Consider the following 6,633-nt stretch of genomic DNA (forward strand, 5'->3'; position numbering starts at 1 on the left):
ATTCTCCTGCCTCAGCCTCCCGAGTAGCTGGCGCCCGCCACCACGCCCGGCTAATTTTTTTTGTATTTTTAGTAGAGACGGGGTTTCACCCTGTTAGCCAGGATGGTCTCGATCTCCTGACCTTCTGATCCTCCCGCCTCGGCCTCCCAAAGTGCTGGGATTACAGGCGTGAGCCACCACGTCACTCATTTTTATCCCCCTTTCTATTTACCATTAACTTACTGCTCATGCCTGTAATACCAGCACTTTGTGAGGCTGAGGCGGGTGGATCACTTGAGGTCAGGAGCTCAAGACCAGCCTGGTCATGATGGTGAGACCCCTGTCTCTACTAAAAATACAAAAAGTAGCTGGACATGGCGGCATATGCCTGTAATCCCAGCTACTTAGGAGGCTGAGGCGGGAGAATCGCTTGAACACAGGAGGCGGAGGTTGCAGTGAGCCGAGATCGCGCCATGGCACTCCAGCCTGGGGGACAGAGCAAGACTCTGTCTCAAAAAAAATAAATTAAAAGTAAAAATAAATAAAAGAAGAGGGAAGACGGAAGGACTTTTAGGCTCAAGAGCAGCATCCCAACTCTTTTTTTGTTTTTTTGAGATGGAGTCTGGCACAGTCGCCCCAGGCTGGAATGCAGTGTGACACGATCTTGGCTCACTGCAACCTCCACCTCCTAGGTTCAAGCGATTCTCCCACCTCAGCCTCTCAAGTAGCTGGGATTACACTGTAGTTACAGGCAAGCGCCATCACACCCCGGCTACCAACTCTGTTATGAAGACTCTTTTGTTTACAGAATTAAAGGCAGCACCTTGTTCTGAATCCAGTTTTGCCATTGACGGACTCACTGTATGACTAGGCTAAAACCCTCTGGCTTCAGTTTTCCCATTAGTTGGTTGAAGTACATACACCCTCATCTATTGGAACACGGGGCTTAGTGAAGTTAAAAGAAGAAGGTTCTAGCTCATTCTAGCACTTAATAACTCCTGGAACTTTTGGAAAATTGGGTCACCTCTTCGGGCCTTAGTTTCCTCATCTATAAAACAGGAAAAAATCAGTCCTTAGCTTACCTGATGTTGCAATGACTTAGTGAGATAACAGAAGGGAATAACAGCTTTGTCTATCATAAAGTGCCATGCACTTGTAAAGTTAACGAGAGTGAGAGATCTAGAAATAGGGAAGGAAGAAAGGAGTCGAGGCAAAGCTAAAAGAAATTTGGGTTGGGAAAGGAAAAAAGAAATGAAGAGAAAGAAAAAGGAAAAGCGCATTTCAAAAGAGATAAAGGCTGCGAGAGGAAGTGCAACAGGTCAGGAAAACTGGGGGAGGGTCCACGGCAACGGTTGGGGCACGTTGCCGGCGGAGGCATTTAGGTAGTGCACGGCAGCTGGGCGCCGGGCCTGTTTGGCTGTGACGCCCACCCCCGGCTTTTATCCGCCTGTGCACTAGGGCTAGTGGAAGACTTAAGATGGCGGCGTTTGAATGGGGTGCAACCGCTGCGGTTGCAAGGCGTCCGACGTATGTGAGTCCACTAACAAAAGTCCAGAAACTCGCCAGTTAATAGTATTGTGGTGAGTGATGAGCCTCACGTTGGCTAGAGAAGTGGCCGTAAGCGAGGCTACACGCTTTGGGATCGCGTGGCCTGAGTGGGGGAAGTACCTGGCCTGTATTCCATTTTTCCCTCTCCCGTCTCTTCAAAATATCGGAGAATAATTTCTGTCTCCCTGATCACCTAACCTCTACTGACGAGGCTAGGAAGTTGCAGAAGCTAGCTCCTAGGAGGGATATATGGGTTGTTCTTTCCTTTTTCCTTGTTTAAATGGGTTTTTATTGACACCATGTCTCGCCAAAATGGATTCCATCTCCTCAGAGCTCTCTTAGGAGCAACCTAACCTCTTGGGCCTAACTTTATTTTTTTTTGTTCTGCCTTTAATGTCCAAACTTATTAGTTTTGATTAATTTGTTTGTAACGTATTCATTATGCACTAGATTAAACATTTTTTTTTCTGTGCCCATTATACCCCAAATGTGGAGTTTTGGGCAAAAACTTAACATTTGTTCTTGAAGCATCTCAGAGTTGTGTGTGTGTGTGTGTGTGTGTGTGTATGTGTACAGGTAATCTTTGGGGGACTTGCCACATTTTGTATATTGCTAGGCTGATAACTCCCTAAGAAAAGAGCTACATTTCCTGTTTTCAAATCTGTTGGCGAAATTAAATTTATGTTAAGCATAACATGTTTACTGTATATATGGGGAAGACAGTAAAGAGTGACATCTAATATGTTGTTAAATGCTTATGTGGTTAAAGTAAATTTCATGCATTGCCGCGGAGTATGAATTGCTGCAACCTTTTAGAAAAGAATCTGGCAATATTTAGGGAAATAAAAAATACGGATATCACTTGAACAAAAACTGGAGTGCAAAAGTCTGACTTTTAAGAATCTATCCTGCAGAAATAAAAGTACCAGTATATAATGACGCATGAACAAGGATACTTTTGTACGGCTTTGTTCTTGTGACAACTGGAAACAACCTGTGTATCCATCAATGGGAGAATGTTTGAGTACATTTTGGTACATAAATATTATGGAATATTTTGACTTTTGACCTAGAGGATGTCATGATGGATGGTTATGTGAGAAAAGTAAGTTGCAGAATACTCTAGTATGATTCCTTTTTTTTTTTTTTGACGGAGGGGGTGATGAAGGAATGCAAGATTAACTTCTTTATATTTTGAGGGGGGCTTTCAATATATTATGAAATACTTAAGACATATACAAATATATAAGGAATAATACAATGAACCTCTCTTCTCACCACCCAACATAAAAAAAAATCAAACATTAACATGACAAAGTTCTCTGTGTATCCATCCCCGATTACATCTCTCTCTTCTTTTATCCCCAGAGGTAACCATTATTTTAAAGTTAGCGATTTTTACCATGCACTTCTTAAACTTCTGTGACATAGCAACTTATAGCATGGATTATTTTTTGTGAATATTGAAGATGAATTTTTTAAAAAAGTAAATGAAAGAAGAAAGCAAGTGTCTATTTGACTTTTTTTTTTTTTTTTAAAAAGATGAAGTCTTGCTCTGTCACCCAGGCTAGAGTGTAGTGGCGCAATCTCGGCTCACTGGAACCTCTGCCACCCAAGTTCAAGCGATTCTCCTGCCTCAGCCTCCTGAGTATCTGGGATTGCAGGCACCTGCCACCGTGCCCAGCTAATTTTTATTTAATTTTTATTTATTTTATATATATATATAGACAGGGAGAGAGACAGACAGACAGACATGGAGTCTCGCTCTGTCACCCAGCTAGATCTCGGCTCACTGTAACTTCCCCCTCCTGGGTTCAAGCGATTCTCATGCCTCGGCTTCAGGCACACCTTTCCACGCCTGGCTAATTTTTGTATTTTTAGTAGAGATGGGTTTCCCTGTGTTGGCCAGGCTGGTCTCAGACTCCTGACCTCAGGTAATCTGCCTACCTTGGCTTCCCAAAGTGTTGGGATTACAGGCATGAGCCACTGTGCCCGTCCTTATCTGACTATTACTCTAACAGTGGCCAATAAAAATTCCTTCCTTCCTTTCTTTTTTTTTTTTTTTCTTGAGCCTAGAAATTTCTTAATTGTGGGGAGAATCTAGCAAGCAGTTGAGTCAAAGGGTGTAGATTATACTATAGTGGTAAAGAAAGTAAGCAGCTGGCAGCGAAAGCAATCTCAAGCAAATAATGAATGTTTCATGAACAAGATGCCTGAATTGAAAAACAGAACAAAACCAACTAACCAAATAAACAAAAAACAATCCGTGGATCCTAACTCAAATCCAAGGTGATTTGAGCCTGCACTTGTAACTAGACAAAATCTGTGAACTTCAGTTACCTTGGAGGCATCTGAAGGAAATGAGGTTGCACGTAGATGAATCAGTTGTTTCTGGCATCATGTTAGTGTGATGACATTTAGCTGCTATGTGCAAAACATTTTAGCAATCATTTAGGTCCAGGACATGGAATTTATTAGTGGAACAACCCTATAAACAGTGGTTAGAACATTAATAATTTTATTTTATTTATGTTTTATTTATTTTTTGGGACAGAGTTTTGCTGTTGTTGCCCAGAAGTGCAATGGCGCGATCTCGGCTCACTGCCACCTCTGCCTCCTGGATTCAAGTGATTCTCCTGCCTCAGCCTGCCGAGTAGCTGGGATTACAGGCATGTGCCACCGTACCCAGCTAATTTTGTATTTTTAGTAGAGACAGGGTTTCTCCATGTTGGTCAGGCTGGTCTCGAACTCCTGACCTCAGATGATCTGCCCATATCGGCCTCCCAAAGTGCTGGGATTACAGGCGTGAGCCGCTGCACCTGGCCAGAACATTAATAATTTTAAACTTCCTAACCCTTGGGAGAAGGCAAAACACTTGATGAAATCTGCATGAAGACTAAAACATTTTACCAGTTTTGCATTGTTCATTTGAAATTGCATTGACTACTAGTATGTTAATTTTGTATATATTTTTATGAGAACAGTGTTTGACATTTAGTTTTTGTTAGTTTTTTTTTAATTGATTAATGATTGGTTCATTTGCAGGAACTGACTTAGTATTCAAGGATACAAATTGTTAAGAGAATATGTTACAGAGAAAAACTTGACAAGCTAGACTTAGATTTTTGTCATTAAAGATAATCATTTGTGGGATGTGATTTTTATAAGGAGTTACATTAAATTAAATGTCATACAGATTTAAGAGGTTAATAATTACAAAATTAAGAGGAAGAGTTCTTATAAAATATTCTTGAGGTATAATACAATTATATTTGTGGAGTATATCTTTGAATAACATTTAAAAGCAAACTGATACTTTCCAGGTAAAATAATTATCAACATAACTTTTTAAAAAGAATTCATAGTACTTCAGGTTATTTCTATGTTTGACACATTAGCTTAGAAGAACAAAGGAAAATGGTGATTAGTTAATGCCATACACACTGGACAGAGAAGAAACTTAGCTCTTATGGATTCCTCTCCTTATTTTGCAGCAGGGTAAATGTAACTTTTCTCATGTAGCTGGCTACTGTCTTCCAGTGCTGTTGATGTTGTACTGTTTTAGCAATGAAGAGATTGATATGGGCTGATTCGGGGTTAGGGAAAGTGAAGCAGTAGAACCAGAGCAGAGTGGACATTTAAAGGGTGCTAATAAGTAAATGATTATGTGAAGTAGCATACTAGTCGAAATGCATAACTCAAAGATAATCGGGAAGTGTATTTTCTGAAACATAACCTAAGAAAGTATAACTGCTCCCTTGTGCCTATAATCCCAGCTACTTGGGAGGCTGAGGCAAGAGAATCACTTGAATCCGAGAGGCGGAGGTTGCAGTGAGCCAAGATCGTGCCACTGCACTCCAACCTGGGCAACAAGAGCAAAACTCCGTCTCAAAAAAAAAAAGTATAAAAGCTCCTTAAAGGATGTTTTGAAATAATGAATAATATTAATTTCTATATTGTATATTCACAAGTGTTCTTTCTAGAATAATTATTTGCTTAATGAGGTGGATGTTTAGTTGGTGAGAAATGAATTAATAGGTTAGTGATTTATTTGTATTATCTGTTATGAAAAATTTTAGACATTCAAATGAAAGTAGAGAGAATAACATAAATGTATTTCTATATATGGATCACTTAGATTTAGCAACTGTTATGATTTTGCCTTACTTGCCTTTCCCTCCAAAATATTGTAAATTACAGCCATCATGACATTTTCTTCTAAATAAGTCAATATAAACGTAATAAACAAGGACCTTTTTCTATATAATCACAATGCCATCACTATACATACTAGGATTAACAGTAATTCTATAATTTTTTTTTTTTTTTTTTTGAGACGAAGTCTTGCTCTTGTCACCCAGGCTGGAGTGCAATGGCACAATCTCTGCTTACTGCAACCTCCACCTCCCGGGTTCAAGTGATTCTCCTGCCTCAGCCTCCCGAGTAGCTGGGACTACAGGCATGCACCACCATACCCGGCTAATTTTTTGTGTTTTAGTAGAGATGGGGTTTCACCATGTTGGCCAGGCTGGTCTCGATCTCCTGACCTCGTGATCTGCCTGCCTCGGCCTCCCAAAGTGCTGGGATTACAGGCGTGAGCCACCGTGCCCAGCCATTCTTTAATGTTTAATGCCCAGTGCATATTCAGATTTTCCCAGTTGTCCGCAAGATGTCTTTTATAGCTGCTTTGTTCAAACCAGGATCTATTCAGAGACCACACATTGCATTTGATTTTTATGTCTTTTGAGCCTTTTAAAATTTAGAGCAGTTCCCTATAACCCCTTCTTTTGTTTGTTTTATGAAATTGGCTTGTTGAACTTCACAAAACACGAGTTGGGGTCATGCCAACTGTACTGTTAGTGATTAGTTCACATATAGGGAAAATAATTTGTGAATTTTGATCCATTCACTCTGCCAACTATACCATGGCAGCATTTCCAGTACCAGGAAAGCAAACTAGGGGGTCTAGAACTGAGCTTTAAGAACTCTCCCCTATCCAGTGAAATAGATAAGAATGCCAGTTGTGAGAAAATTGAAGGGGAAACAAAGAATGTCAGTGTTCAAGATATTTGAATTTTTTTTTATCCATTTGAAAGGTATTTTTTT

The sequence above is a fragment of the Colobus angolensis genome, unplaced genomic scaffold, assembly GCF_000951035.1.
Source record: "Colobus angolensis palliatus isolate OR3802 unplaced genomic scaffold, Cang.pa_1.0 Scaffold87, whole genome shotgun sequence".
Lineage (NCBI taxonomy): Eukaryota > Metazoa > Chordata > Mammalia > Primates > Cercopithecidae > Colobus > Colobus angolensis.